At 35.1% G+C, this 15,713-nt stretch overlaps 2 long non-coding RNA genes across 19 annotated transcripts in view; one reads left to right on the plus strand and one right to left on the minus strand.

The window, feature by feature from the left end:
- Window positions 1-15,713, plus strand: part of LOC106557669 — a 228,826-nt gene that overhangs the window by 66,378 nt on the left and 146,735 nt on the right. The gene's annotated exons all lie outside the window — the stretch shown is intronic.
- LOC111092122 overlaps window positions 1-15,713 on the minus strand; it is a 208,116-nt gene that overhangs the window by 58,393 nt on the left and 134,010 nt on the right. For 2 of the 3 annotated variants that reach the window (XR_005377628.1, XR_005377629.1), the window contains exon 4: window positions 11,855-12,042. This is a non-coding gene — a long non-coding RNA (uncharacterized LOC111092122). Of the gene's footprint in view, window positions 1-11,854; window positions 12,046-15,713 lie in introns of all 3 variants that reach the window. The other variant, XR_005377630.1, reaches the window with a different exon arrangement.

Consider the following 15,713-nt stretch of genomic DNA (forward strand, 5'->3'; position numbering starts at 1 on the left):
AATTTGGCTATTATAGATAATTATGTTATAATCATCAGGGTGCATGTATTCCCTTGAATTATAATTTGTGTATTCTTTGGGTAAATGCCTAGCAGTGCAACTGCTGGATCATAGGGTAGTTCTATCTTAAGCTTTTAAAGGAACCTCCATATTGTTTTCTAGATTGGCTACACAAGTTTGCATTCCCACCGACAGTGCAAGAGGGCTCTGCTTTCTCTACATCCTCACCAACACCTGTTGTTTTTCATGTTGTTGATTTTTGTAAGAGTGATTCAATATTCACAAATCAATCAACATGATACACTACATTAATAAAAGAAAAAAATGTGATCATCTCATTAGATACAAAAAAAGCATTTGGCAAAGTATAACATCCATTCATGATAAAAACCCTCAACAAGGAAGTTTCAGAGGGAACAAAAATGCAACATAATGAAGGTCATATACGAAAAACCCAGAGCTAGTATCATTTTCAATGGCAGAAAACTGAAAGCTTTTCCTCTACAGTCAGGAACAAGTCATGAACATCCACACTCACCATTGTTATCTATCATAGTATCAGAAGTCCTAGCCACAGCAATCAGAAAACAAAAAGAAATAAAAGGCATCCAAATCAGCAAGGAAGATGTCAAACGTTCATTATTTGCCAATGCCATGAAACTCCATATAGAAAACCCAAAGACCTCACCAAAAAATTCCTACAACTGATGTACAAATTCAGTAAAGTCACAGAATACCTAATGGTATTTAAAAGGGGGCAAATAATATGAGGGATGCTAGAAAAAAAGAATATAAAGTTTCCAATAACATTGATAGGTAACACTCTGTCTATATTGGTACATCCAGATGTATGTATCATAATATTTATGGTTTTGTATAAGCTGTGCTTTTATACAATTTCAGTAAGGTTTACCAACATTTTGCTACTTTGTATATGCTTCATTTGTTTTAAGATGTTTAAAAGCAGTTGAAGAGCCTATCAATTGACATTTCTAAATTTCTAAATTTATTACACATACAAGTCTTAGTTAAGTGCTTTGGATGGTTTTCCTTCTTTGACTTTACTGTTATGTTTTTAACATTTGAGAAAGTAATATAAATTATATTTGTAATTTGGTCTGAAATGTCTGAAATGTTTGAAATGCTCAAAAATGGTTTGAAATGTCTGAAATATATTATTAGGTAAATATTGCTACACATTTTCAGGCTATTTAATAGGATAAATGAATTGACTGAACTAGTGAAAATAATTATTTTCTATTAATTAATTAATTTGAGAAAGCATGTGAGCAGGGGGAGGGGTAGAAGGAGAGGGAGAGAGAATCTCAAGAAGACTCCCTTCTGAGTGTGGAGCCTGAGTAGGAGCTGGATCTTATGACCTGACCCAAAATCATGAGTCCAACACTTACTCAACTGAGCCACCCAGGGCACCCCTGAATGTAATTGTTTTCTTAAGAACAAAAATATATGTTTTAATTATGGGCTTAAGAAAACTACATTTCATATTTAAATTTTAGCAAATGGATATTTATTAAAACACAGTAACTATAGGTATATTTTCTAATCTCAAAAATCCTCTTATGAGATTTTAATTCCAATTGTTGATTGATACCAAGTCACCTCACCTTTGTGCTTTCACAGGATTCTATACATTCTTCCTTATGCCAGATTTCATCTCTCCCCAGTTGGCTATAATCTCCCGAGGACATTCTCCAGGAATCCAGCTCAGTGTTAGGAATACCACAGGCTTCTTTCATTCCTCTGAAATTTCCTTTGTCAAAATTACTCAACAAGATAAATGTTGCCAAATTCAATGATTGATTTCAGTCTAAATTTACTTGAATTCTCAGTATAGATTACTCCAGTTGTTCACTCATCTTCTTTAAACACTATCAGCACACCATACTCTCTTATTTTCCTTCTTTCCTCAATGGTCACTCCTTATTTCCCAGAGCTGAATTGTCATCCTCTCCCAGATCTCTAAATGTTGGAGTTCTCCAGGGCTCACTCTTATGGCACTTCTCTTCAATGTTATTAATCCATGTCTTATGGCCATATATTCTAATTAGACATTTAGAATGCTCAAACTTGTGTCTCTAACCTGGACACCTTTCTATTTATCTTCTTTACCTGGATGTCTAATGAGAATATCAAAAATAAGATGCCCAAGTAGAAATCTTGTTCACCTACCCACCCAAGACAAGTCTCCCTAATTTCTCTATGCTACCAGATAGGGACTATTCTTCTAGTTTCCTAGGTCAAAGAAGACCATCTTGATTCCTCACTTTCTCTACAACCCATGTGAAATTGAAAAGTAAGTCCTGCCTGTTCTATCTTCAAAGCAAATCTCAAATCCCACCATTTCTCTCTTCCTCTCAGATACTAATGATTAGAACCATATAAATAGGGGCAGCCCGGGTGGCTCAGTGGTTAAGCGCCATCTTCAGCCCAGGGCCTGATCCTGGAGACCTGGGATCGAGTCCCACATCAGGCTCCCTGCGTGGAGCCTGCTTCTCCCTCTGCCTGTGTCTCTGCCTCTCTCTCTCTCTCTCTCTCTCTGTCTCTCATGAATGAATAAATAAAATAAAAAAAAATAAAAAAAAAAGAACCATATAAATAATCCCCACAATTGTATTTCTGACCAGCTTCTTCTATTCTCACAAAGCGTTCAGATAAATCTTTTCAGTAAGTAAATCAGATCATATCTAGATGAATTGGATCCATGGGCCTAAAATCCTCTGAATAATACTAGTAGAAATTGCTGGATGAGTAATCAAGTACTATATGCAAGAATAAAAAGTCTTTATCACGTCATATACATGCTCACATTTGGTCTATAATTGCCTCTCAAACTTTATCTATTGCTCGTTACCTTTGGCCATTCTGCTTCAGGAACACTGGCTTTCTTACTATTCCTCCTTCAAAGAAAACTTCTTCCTGCCTCCCATCATCACATTTGTTTTTCCCTCTCTGGTTTGTGCCATCCTGTTGGATCCCTTTAGTGTAAGTAACCATTTTTAGTACTATTATTAAATTAAATCTTCCAGCGGATAGAGCCTTATAATTTCTCACATATATCAGTACCTGACATTTATTAATTTATTTATTATCTGTGCTCCCCAACAACAGTGTGAGCTATAGGAAAACAGGGAATTCTTCTTTTATGTTAAGTTTTATATCCTCAGGAGCCTCATCCTGCTTGGCATTTAATTTGCTCAAGAAAATATCTGCTGAATATCAAGCAGATTTTGGTAGAAAACATGATAGGTATAATTAAAAGAGAAAATTAAAATAATTTCAAAGATGGATTTATGTCACTCTTTGAATAGACTCTTTAGTAGGCTATGAGCTATAATTTTCCTAAAGGGTTAAACAGTAAGGAAATAGATTATGCATTATCTGTCCTTGGTCATCAGTTCAAAGTTCTGAAATTCTTTTCGATTAGTCAGTGTGTAATAATACTTCTAGTGGCCATTTACTGAATATGTTGTGTGTGTCAAATGTGGTTCTACAGTATGTACATAAATTGTCTTTATTTAATCCTCAAAAAAACCATATGATCTATATATTCCTGTTTTCATTTTGTTGATGAGGAATGGGAACCTTAAAGAGATTAAGTAACTTTTCTTTTTTTTTTTTTTTGATTAAGTAACTTTTCAATTACCATAGTTATGTCTGATTTTGAACCCAGATCTCCTAACTATAGTGCCCAGGACCTTTGGACTTCATTTCCCAATATTTCAAGGAGCTAAGAGAATGTCATGTAAAGTTCAAATCAAGCATTGTCTAATAGAAATATAATGTAAGCTATACATGTAATTTTAAATGCTTTAACAGATCTAAATGTGAGACAAGATTCCATCAAAATCCTAGAGAAGAATACACCCTTTTTGAACTCGGCCACAGTAACTTCTTGCAAGATACATCCACGAAGGCAAAAGAAACAAAAGCAAAAATGAACTATTGGGACTTCATCAAGATAAGAAGCTTTTGCACAGCAAAGGATACAGTCAACAAAACTAAAAGACAACCTACAGAATGGGAGAAGATATTTGCAAATGACATATCAGATAAAGGGCTAGTTTCCAAGATCTATAAAGAACTTATTAAACTCAACAGCAAAGAAACAATCCAATCATGAAATGGGCAAAAGACATGAACAGAAATCTCACAGAGGAAGACATAGACATGGCCAACACGCATATGAGAAAATGCTCTGCATCACTTGCCATCAGGGAAATACAAATCAAAACCACAATGAGATACCACCTCACACCAGTGAGAATGGGGAAAATTAACAAGGCAGGAAACCACAAATGTTGGAGAGGATGCGGAGAAAAGGGAACCCTCTTACACTGTTGGTGGGAATGTGAACTGGTGCAGCCACTCTGGAAAACTGTGTGGAGGTTCCTCAAAGAGTTAAAAATAGACCTGCCCTACGACCCAGCAATTGCACTGTTGGGGATTTACCCCAAAGATACAGATGCAATGAAACGCAGGGACACCTGCACCCCGATGTTTATAGCAGCAATGGCCACAATAGCCAAGCTGTGGAAGGAGCCTCGGTGTCCATCGAAAGATAAGTGGATAAAGAAGATGTGGTTTATGTATACAATGGAATATTACTCAGCCATTAGAAATGACAAATTCCCACCATTTGTTTCAACGTGGATGGAACTGGAGGGTATTATGCTGAGTGAAATAAGTCAATCGGAGAAGGACAAACATTATATGTTCTCATTCATTTGGGGAATATAAATAATAGCGAAAGGGAATATAAGGGAAGGGAGAAGAAATGTGTGAGAAATATCAGAAAGGGAGACAGAACGTAAAGACTGCTAACTCTGGGAAACGAACTAGGGGTGGTGGAAGGGGAGGAGGCCGGGGGGTGGGAGTGAATGGGTGACGGGCACTGGGGGTTATTCTGTATGTTGGTAAATTGAACACCAATAAAAAATAAATTAAAAAAAGATAAATTTAAAAATAAAACTAATTTTAAAAATATATTTCATTTAACTCAGCATATAAAAATATCATTTCAGCATATAATAGACATAGAAATTAATGAACGTGTTTTGTATTCCTTGCCTCATGCTAAGTTTTAAAAATCTGGTTTGTATTTTATATTTATAGCATATCTCAATTTGATCAGCCATATTTCAATAGCTGCTAGTAATTAGTGGCTACTGTACTGAACAATGCAAAACTCTCCATTTAATTAGATAAAGTATATTTCCTAGCTATCTTCACTTTCTCTATTACCTGAAGTGCCCTGAATAGATCTGTTTTAAATGTTTATTGTTAAAAGGATATGATAAATACAAAAAAGTTGCATGTTCAACCTAGTTGAAAACTTTAGTTATCCAATTTCTAGAATAGAGATTAAGGGGAAATATCTTAATTTTAAAGATACCTGATAGCTGTATGATCAACTGCCTGTGTAGCAGGTAATTATGTTAGATGGCTGTGTTTTTATTTCAGTTGAACCTAAGGTAGGAATATGATATTCAATAATTTTGAGCAAGCATTTCTAATATTCAACTCACCATGTCATAATCTGACAGAAGAAGAGTTATGCTTCAGACTCAGATCAACGTATAAGGCTCATTAGCTAATACACAATACAACCTAATAGAAAAAGAAATGGTGCATACCAAGATCAAAATTGTTGTAGGCAACATCCACCAAGAACTACTAAAATTAGTGGGCACAAACAGAATATTTAAGAAACAATATATTGATAATAGTCTTAAAGTATCTCCTTAGATATATATTCATTATAAAGAGAAAAACATAAATGTACAGAAAAATGAGGGCAGCCCCCGTGGCGCAGCGGTTTAGCGCTGCCTGCAGCCTGGGGTTTGATCCTGGAGACCCTGGATCGAGTCCCACGTTGGGCTCCCTGCATGGAGCCTGCTTCTCCCTCTGCCTGTGTCTCTGCCTCTCTCTCTCTCTCTCTCTCTCTCTCTCTGTGTGTGTGTGTCTCTATGAGACACACATATAATCTTTAAAAAAAAGAAAAATGATCAAGTAATCAGGGCTAATATCATTATTAATATCATTAGTATTGAGACATTTCAACCACATGCATGAGTTCAATCTAATCATAAGAACACATCAAATAAAAATTAATTGAAAGTCATCCTACAAAATATCTGATAATTACTCTTTCAAATGCCTCAAGGTCATGAAGGACAAGGAAAGATTAAAGAATTATCACAGAAAGAAGAGACTACAGAGACATAAAACTAAATGCAATGTGGGATCCTGGGCCAGGAAAAGTACATTAATGGAAGCACTATTGAAATTCAAATAAAATATTGTATTTATTTATTAGTATTACACTGATGTTAATTTCCTAGTTGTACCCTGGTTAACACAGGATGTCAAGTTAGAAAAAGACTAAATGAAAAAGAGAATATGTGAACTCAGTATTATTTTTACAATTTTTTCTATAAATATAAAACTCTCTCAAAATTAACTTTTTAAGGCAAAGTTTGAACTAATCACTGCTCAGCACTTTCCCTGTGGACATCCTGTTTTTTGTCAATGCCCACCTATCATAGAAGCAATTATTCAGCTGAGTTTAAAAAGCATAGTTAATTAGGGCACCTGGATGACATAATTGGTTAAGCATCCAACTCTTGGTTTCAGCTTAGATTTTGATCTCAGGTCCTGATTTCAGGGTTGTGGGATCTCAGGGTGGTCCCCCACATCAGGCTCACCTGGAGTCTGCTTAAAGATTTTTCTCTACCTTTCCCTCAATTTCTCCCCCCTGCTCTGTTTCTCAAATAAACAAATAAATCTTTTTTAAAAGCATAGATAATTAATATTGCAAAGGCAAAATCATCCGTTAATGGAGTTTTTCACTTTTCAACTAGTTGTTCACTGTTGGTTAGCCTCAACCCAAGAAGAGTACTCTTAGGAAAGTAATGATAATTCTCTTTATTTCCAAATATTTGTAAACTCATAAACTCTTACCCAACTAAAGTTTCTTTGTTATGCCAGTTATTATACATTATGATGATATATGGCATTTTAAAATATATAATCATAATATTGATTATATTTTATTGAGCGTCCCATGAAAAATTACTTTTTTTAGTATGTCATAAAATGTTACATAGTCAAAGTAAAGAATAACTCCTACAACTTATTAGAAAAGGCTGAACGCTGTTCAATGTAGAAAGAAAATGAAAAGTTTGTCACCACTATAGGCAGGACCTAGGAAGAAAATCCATTTCATGTCTCCTTAATTTGTATACACAGACAAAGGGCCTCCAATTTGAAAGAAAGAATGATATTTTCACACAATGGTATTCTGTTCCCAGGAGCATTTCAGTGCCCAAAAAAGGTGGATTTCAGGGACCTATTAATAATATCACATACTAACAAATGGGTATGAAGCCCAGAAGCCTATAGAAGTGGGTGCAACCTGCTTTCTCTTTAGAGGGCTTTTTCGGATAAAATTATACTGCTTGTTTCTACAAATGATTATCTTCCTGTAACATGAGGAATGTTTGCAAATAGTCTGTATAGTGTGAGAAATGGGAAATATAAAAACTCCCCCATGGGGGTGCTTAAAATCCAAAGGGATTCCCAACACATTCTGGAAATCCTGTGTAATGTGACTGTAGGTTTAGCAAGCCCTGCTCAATTTATACTCTGACCACAAAGTACCTGATCTGAAAGGGAGCACCAAGGGCTTGAACTTGGAGGTTGAATTTGAGGGAAGACCACGTTTAAATGATACTTTGTTCTATTTATTTTTTTCCACATAAATGTAAATGAGCCCTTTATGAAAGTCATGGTAAATGCACCATTTTAGAGTTTACAGAGAATGTTTATTTAAAATACTTAAACAACCCCGTCTGTAGGGTTGGCCTTCCCTTGCAAAATAAACAGCCACCCATTTGATAACCATTACGCGTATAGGGGCTTTAAGAGCAAGGACTCACATGAAGCAGGTTCAAACACATCCTTTTAATTATGAAGTCAGAATGATACAGTGGTTAGGTATTAGTACTTAGTTATTAGGACTATCTTGATGCTCCCCTTTTTATTAGTACTTAGAATGCATAAATGTGATGTTTCTAAATTGTTGATTATTTTTCTCTTTGGGAAAGTTAATTCAGTTAATTTTAAGGAGCTTGAGAGACACGGAGGGTTTTATTTGGCTTCAAATGCAATGCTGAAAGCTACTCATGTTTCCACTGGCCTAAGTTTATAGTTAAATAAGCATAATGTAATGAAATTTTAAGAAATTTGGCCATTTGATTTCAGAGGATCAATCAGGATTATTTGAGTTCAGTTCTCCTCTCCTCATATATAATATTTCGTATATAATGTAACATTTCTTTCAGATATCACTCAATTATCTTCTCTGAATAAATGTCCCAGGTTCTCTTGTTTCTAGAGATCATTAAGAGGTTGTAAAGGGAAGAGTATGGGTTTGGAGTTTGGTAGTTTCTTCTTATGGTGCTGAATAATATTCCGTTGTCTGGATGTATCACAGTTTACTTATCCATTCATCTGCTGAAGGATATCTTAGGTGCTTCCAAGTTTTGGCAATTAGGAATAAAACTGCTCTACATCCGTGCAAATATGGTTGTGTGAACATGTTTTCAACTCCTTTGATAAATATCAAGAAGCATGATTGCTGGATGGTAAGAGAATAATAATAATCTGAAATCCTGGTGTTTTGTTTTAACTTTAATCAAATGTGCTCCAGTTCACCATCCATTTTTTTCTTTTGAAAAAGAGAGGGAGAGAGTAGAGGGGAGGGGCAGAGGGAGAGAGAATCTAAGCAGGCTCCATGCCCATCATGGAGCCAGACGCTGGGCTGGATCTCACGACACTGAGATTATGATCTGAGCTAAAATCAAGAGTTGGATGCTTAAGCAATTGAGCCACCCAGGTGCTCCTCACCATCCAAATTTTAAAATGAATCTTTAATCTATTCATTTGATTAGCATATTACAAATTCACTATTTCTTAGGATTGACTTTCGATCAGTAAAGAGAAGAAATTTTTAGAATTAATTTTCTTCATTTTTTTTTTACACATAACCAAGAATTGTCTGTCATTCATGTAGTGTTCTAGTTAATGGCCCTCTCATAGCAATAGCATATTTTAGGAACAAAGTGATCTTACTGGATATTGCATATGCTTAATGGAATGTCCAATTTCTCCATCTAGGTAAAAAATGTTGTTTCCTACATGTTTTACATTATCAGTTTTCCTGAAGCATCCATCATCTGAGCATAGTATCAATCAAAAGAGAAGAGAAGCAGAGGAACCCTTTTTTTAAATTTTTTAAAAAATTTATTCATGAGAGAGAGAAAGAGAGAGAGGCAGAGACACAGGCAGAGGAAGAAGCAGGCTCCATACAGGGAGCCTGAGGTGGGACTCGATCCCGGGTCTCCAGGATCAAGCCCTGGGCCAAAGGCAGTGCTAAACCACTGAGCCACCAGGCTGCCCCAGAGGAACCATTTTTCCTACATGACTGCAACAGCCAAGGATACCACATTCTTTCTAAACACAGACTTACCTCAATAATGGTTGCTCAGTAATGAATTTTTACCCTAAGGAGTCTTTAAAAATGGTATTGGACATTACAGTTTCAGATAAAATCACACTCACTCCCTTAACACAATAGTCAGAGGATATCATATAGAATGAATTAGAATTATATGTCATGTTTAGATGACACCAACAATTATTTATATTACATTGCTTTGCATACTAACACCAAGGGGAAGCAGTAAAGAAATATCATCTACAACTCTTCAAGCTATTGTGTGTCTGCCCTATTTCCATGTATTTTGAGCCCTTCAATGAAAGGTTTAGCATCTAATTTGACTACAGATATTCTTCTGTGTTTTAATTGTATTTTAAATTTCAATTTGAATGTGAGAAAATAATGAGCCTCAGCAAAGTTCAAATATTAGTGAAAATAATGGTACAGAAAGAATGAACCTTCCAAAAAATGACTCCCTGGAACTTACCTTCAACTGCTATTATTTTGAACTATTCGCTTCATATTTTGAAAAGTAAAATAAATCTTTATTTCATTAAATTTCATGTACATACTACTTATGTACTTTCACATAGTTGAATATAATGTAAACTTGATTCTTTAGTCATTTGATTTGTTTTTTAATCTCTGATAAATTCATGCATATCTCTGGGTTGGAATAGAAAACACCATTTTCCCCATAAAATTAATGAAAAAAATATATTGTTTTCACTTCACGTATTCGCACTTAGAGTCTGGGTCTTCAGGAAGAGATAAAATAAGTGCATGGGAAATAGGTAAATCAAAGAGAAAGAATGTAGGAGGAGAATATCTAAAATATCCAGCCCATTTCCTATAGGTGCATTCTGTCTGTTTAAAAAAATGTCTGAGTTATAGAAAACCCAGTTTCTAATGTTTATGAAGTGCCTGCCTTCTGGAAGCATATTATTGGAGTCTCTGGCAAGCACAACCATCTGATGTTAAACATAGCATAGAGGTGATGAAGATTAAATTTGTGCAGAAGCTGACAATTTTGTCGATAGGTTCCTAGGTCTCACACCCGTGCTGTAGGTCTAAAATTAAAGTTGTCGTAGGTGATATTATTACTGAGTTGTTCTGAAAGGCGTTACTTACTCCATATAATTGAAACAGAGTGTATTCCTACAAACATTAGCATGTCATAAATCATATGGGTTTTGGAAAACTACTGGCTTTCAACAGGGTTTTATTTAATGAAAATTAGCACAATAAAATGTCTTCATTGCAGTAATCATGCTGCAATGGAACCCATTCAAAACACATGGCTTTCATTTTTTTTCTTGAAAGAGTAAAACATCTTGCCAAAATAAGATAGGCAAAAAAAATGTTTGATTATTTAACATTCCATGGTTTGTAATAGATGGAGCATTAGAGAATAACAGTGATGAATACCAGAATTGATCTCATGTCACCAACTTAAGACTTTATTTTTGGTAGCATATTACAGTGACATGTGGTAAAGGTAGCCAAAGTGTTACAGCAAAAATGAGGGGTGGAGAAAAATCCAATTTTGTTCCATAAGAATTGTGAATTGAGAACAGTCTTTTAAAATGTTAGTTCAGCTGAGACTTTCTGATGAGTAGGAAGGTGTGAGTAATTTGCTTTGGAAAGTAGTCATTTGAAATTGCTGGCTATTTGTTTGAGAGCTAACCAGAGCAGGTAATATGTAGCATACTTTTAAAGGGAATCACTTAAAGTTAAGAGTTCTTCCAAAATGACATCTTTGCTCAATCCACCTCCCAACAGAGAATTACCACTTGTGTACATTTATATTAGGCAGGTTTAGGTAGAAAGCATGTGAAATGAGACATTTGCAAGATCCTCAAAAAATTAATTTATACTTGACTTGGCATGACAACAAGAAAGGGAATATTCTCATGGATTTTTGGCATGCTCACACATTAGACATGACGTTGGTGGAAATGTAATTAAGTGCATAAAATATACTTTATAATAGTACAGTTGGCAGGAAAGGGGGAAAAAAGCCTCTACTAGAAAAAAGGGAAAGCATCTAAGGTAATGGTAGCTCTCCAATGTGAACACCTTGAGCTTTGCTATTTATATTTATTGTTATTGATGGGATATTTTCTTTTATAGCATGGGAGACAGTTTTCTTCACCTAAAAATGCATATATTATTTAGCCTTTGAGTCTGCATATTATTGTAACCATAATTATAAAAGTTTCCTAACCAAAGCTGATTTTATGTTTATATGTTATATGTAATATATGATAAGCAGACACTAGGTCAGGCACTAGTCCAGTTAGACTCACTTATATATTGCCCACAGTTACCTACCACAAACATCTTCTAGAATCCCAGGTGGATGTGGCAATCTATCCATAAGGGTAGAGAAGGAACAAACACCTTCTGCCACTCTCAACACCAGAGGCACTCTCAGGTTTATGAAGATGGAAATCCAGATGGGGAAACCTTCATCAGTCTAGAGCAGCCCCCATGGATCCAGAGAAGGATGAAGACTCCAACTGCTTTGAAAAAAAGGAGCTCAGTATTCTTAGAGAGAAATAGTTTGATAGTACTTGGGTAAAAGGTAAAATATTTATCTTTTAGGTGGAATTGTCATGGAAACGATTAAGGGTGTCTATGAATATGCCTACTTCAAACTTATCATTTAGATTACTTTTGAGTTTCTGTAGTTATGTGCAATAAATGCTTGGGACAGAGTGTTTACCTGATAGTTTTGATCCCAGTTTTAAAGATCCACTACTCCTCTCCTATGTTTAGGACACTATGCCTGACAATGAAGAGGTATCCATTAAACCTGCGAAGAGTTAGATAATTGGAGGAATCAGTCTTAGCCTGTTCCCTAAGTGTCCACCTCTCTATCCCATGACTTGTAAGCTGAGCTTCAAGGGCAAAGGTATAAAGTCTGTACTTCAACACTGGTAACCATGCTTATAGTCATACTTATAGCCAAACTGTGGCCTCATTCTCTAGTTTGAAATATTAGGTTACAATCTTGCTTTGAAATGTTTTTTACTACAGTCCACATGTATTATTTTGACATTGCATAAAAAAATAACTTCAAAACTTAGTGATGTTAAAAGAAATTAACTCAGTAAATCTTAAATATCTCATCGGCTTTATTCAACAGTTCATGAATTGGGTCGCATCCAGTCCAGCAGATAGAAAGGAACTCAGAGGAGCTGTACAAAATGAAAGGCTTTTATAAGCACAAAGAAGCAGAAACAAGAAAGTTATACTAGACAAAAAAGATGACTGGTTGTGGCAAGGTCATTTTACTTAAGAAATGGTAAGGGTATATCAGGCAGATTACCTAACTAGTGCTGTTTAGGCAATTCCTGATTGACTAGTTTAAGACAGCATTTTTGGGAGTGCTGAAACTGTAATTAAGTCTTGATTTGGTAACATGGGGCTTAGCATAAATGATTCATTTTCTGTCTGTTGTCTTATTTTTTTAAGATTTTATTTATTTATTTGAGATAAAGAGAGAATAAGTAGTAGAGAGGGGCAGAAGGAGAGAGGAATTGAGAGAGAGAGAAGCAGACTCCCTGCTGAGCAGGAAGCCTTATGTGGAGCTTGATCCCAGGACCCAGAGACCATGACCTGAGCCAAAGGCCAATGCTTAACCAACTGAGCCACCAAGGCACCCCTGTTATCTTATTTTTTTAACAGTGGCTTATGCATTATGCATTTTCTTGGCTCAAGAGTCTGTTGCCAGCTACCTGATTCTTCTAGTCTAGGCTGAGCTGTATCTAAGGATAGCTTCAGAGTAGGTTGGTCTAGGCTGTCCTCAAGTAGGATGGCTCATTTCTGGTCCATGTCACCCCCCCCCCCCCAACAGGCTAGGTGGAAATGTAATTTTTATAGGCTTTTGGGTCAGCAATCAGCAACTTCTATTAAAATTAAACGCATCTATGTTTAATTTTAATGAAAAAAGAACATGAAAAAAATACTTAAACTAAGCAACGCCATTATTAGAATACCATCATATAGACATAAAGCAAATGAAAGGATATCAAACTATGAGAGCAAAATTAAGAATTTTCTGGAAGAAAAACTTTAGGTTTATCATACACACACTTTCAATAAACTAGTAAAGGATATGCTTAGGAAAGAAGAAACCGAAAATAAAAGGAAAAGAAGAGAGTAGAAGAGAGAATCATGGTCAAACACATTCCTAAGTAAATAAAAAAGAAATCCAGGTTATCAGAAACAGCATATAATAATGACAAATTTGATGATTATTAAAACAAGGTAGAACTAAAATATTAGACATGTAAATTTCTCAAAAAAATTATTTTATGTATTCTTTTTAAAACAATTGCAGAATATGTTTCAACTTTATAAAAAAGGAATTAAGCTGTTTAAAGGAAGATATGATATACAAGAAGGATGAGATGTAACTAGAATAGCTAAAGAAAACTCTTGCTTTGATAGTAAGGAGAGATCTTAGGAGGATGGCTTTATATATAATAATATATACAATATGTTCACAATACCATGTAAGACAAAAGGGTAATATGAGTTAAAGCATTATAAGATTCCTACAATATTGGGAAGACAAAATCTTTTATTACTTTGAATTTTTGTTCAGAAAAAATAATCCATGTTGAGAATTAAGGTGAGTTAAGGGCAACTGATGTCAATAAAAATAGCAGAATAAGGACCTCCAAAAATTCTATCTCTCTATAAAATCAATGAGAAACTGGCAAAATTGTCAGAATATATTTTTTTCAGAACTCTGGACATTAGCCAAAGGCTTGCAGCAATCCAGGGAGCATTTAAGAAAAACAGCTGAATCTCAATAAAAAAAAAAAAAAAAGAGTTTCATAGAGTTTTAACTCACCCTAGTCTCATTCCCCATTTTCCAACTCACAGTAGCCTTGAAAAAACATGCTCACATTTTCAGTATGAATGGGAATGGAACAGAGAGCAATAGCCCTTTCAAATTTTCATTCCCCCAAAATTGCCATTATTTGACTTGTTTAATGGTTCCATAAAAGACCCCACTTGAAAGGATTGTCTTTTTCTAACCTGATTCAATGCTCATCTCATGCTAAATGCCCCTCCTGGGGGGCATTTGTCAGAAACATTTACAGGCAAATGTTTTAATGTCATGGCTGCCTGAGGCAACGCATAACATTTGGGGTAAACCATAGACTAAAGAAAAGGCATAAAAGGAAAATCAGAGCAATGACAGGTCCCATAGGGATGCTGAAAAGCTTTGACATATTTCTAGGAATCTAGAGGGCCATGCACATGTGCAACGCTGTGTGCACACGTCAGAAAGAAATTAAAAAAGACATAAATAAGTGGAAAGTCTTCCGTGTTCATGGATTGGAAGATTTAATGTTGTTAAGATGGTAATTCTCCCCCAAATTGAGCTATATAGATTTAATGCATCAAAGTTTCCACTGAATTTTTCCCCAGAATTGGACAGCCAATACCAAAAGTCATATAAGAATACAAGGGACACAAAATAGTCAAAAGTGTCTTGAAAAAGAGCAGAGTTAGAAGACTCAATCCATTTGATTTCAAAACTTAGTATAAAGCTACAGTAATCAACAGCTAAAAAAACAAATATCCCAATTAAAACGTGGGCAGATGATATGAACAGACATTTCTTCAAAGAAGACATCTAGATGGTCAACAGACACATGAAAAGATGCTGAACATCACTCATCATCAGGAAAATGTGAATCAAAGCAACAATGAGATATTATCACCTCACACCTGTCAGAATGACTAAAATAAAAAAAGAAAGAAAGAAAGAAAGAAAGAAAGAAAGAAAGAAAGAAAGAAAGAAGAAAGAAAGAAAGAAAAGAAAAGAAAGAAAAGAAAAGAAAGAAAGAAAAGAAAAGAAAAGAAAGAAAAGAAAAGAAAAGAAAAGAAAAGAAAAGAAAAGGAAGAAAAGAAAAGAAACAAGTGTTGGTGAGGATGTGGAGAAAAAGGAATACTCTTGGACTATTCATGGGATTGCAAATTGGTACAGTCACTATGGAAAACAACATGGAGTTTCCTCAGAAAGTTAAAAATAGAACTATCCTACAATCCAGCAATTACACTACTGGGTATTTGCTCAAAACATATAAAAACACAAATTCAAAGGGATGCATCCACCCCTATGTTTATTGCAGCATCATTTATAATAGCCAAAATACAGAAGCAGCCC

Source organism: Canis lupus, chromosome 24 (genome assembly GCF_011100685.1).
Source record: "Canis lupus familiaris isolate Mischka breed German Shepherd chromosome 24, alternate assembly UU_Cfam_GSD_1.0, whole genome shotgun sequence".
Classification (NCBI taxonomy): domain Eukaryota; kingdom Metazoa; phylum Chordata; class Mammalia; order Carnivora; family Canidae; genus Canis; species Canis lupus.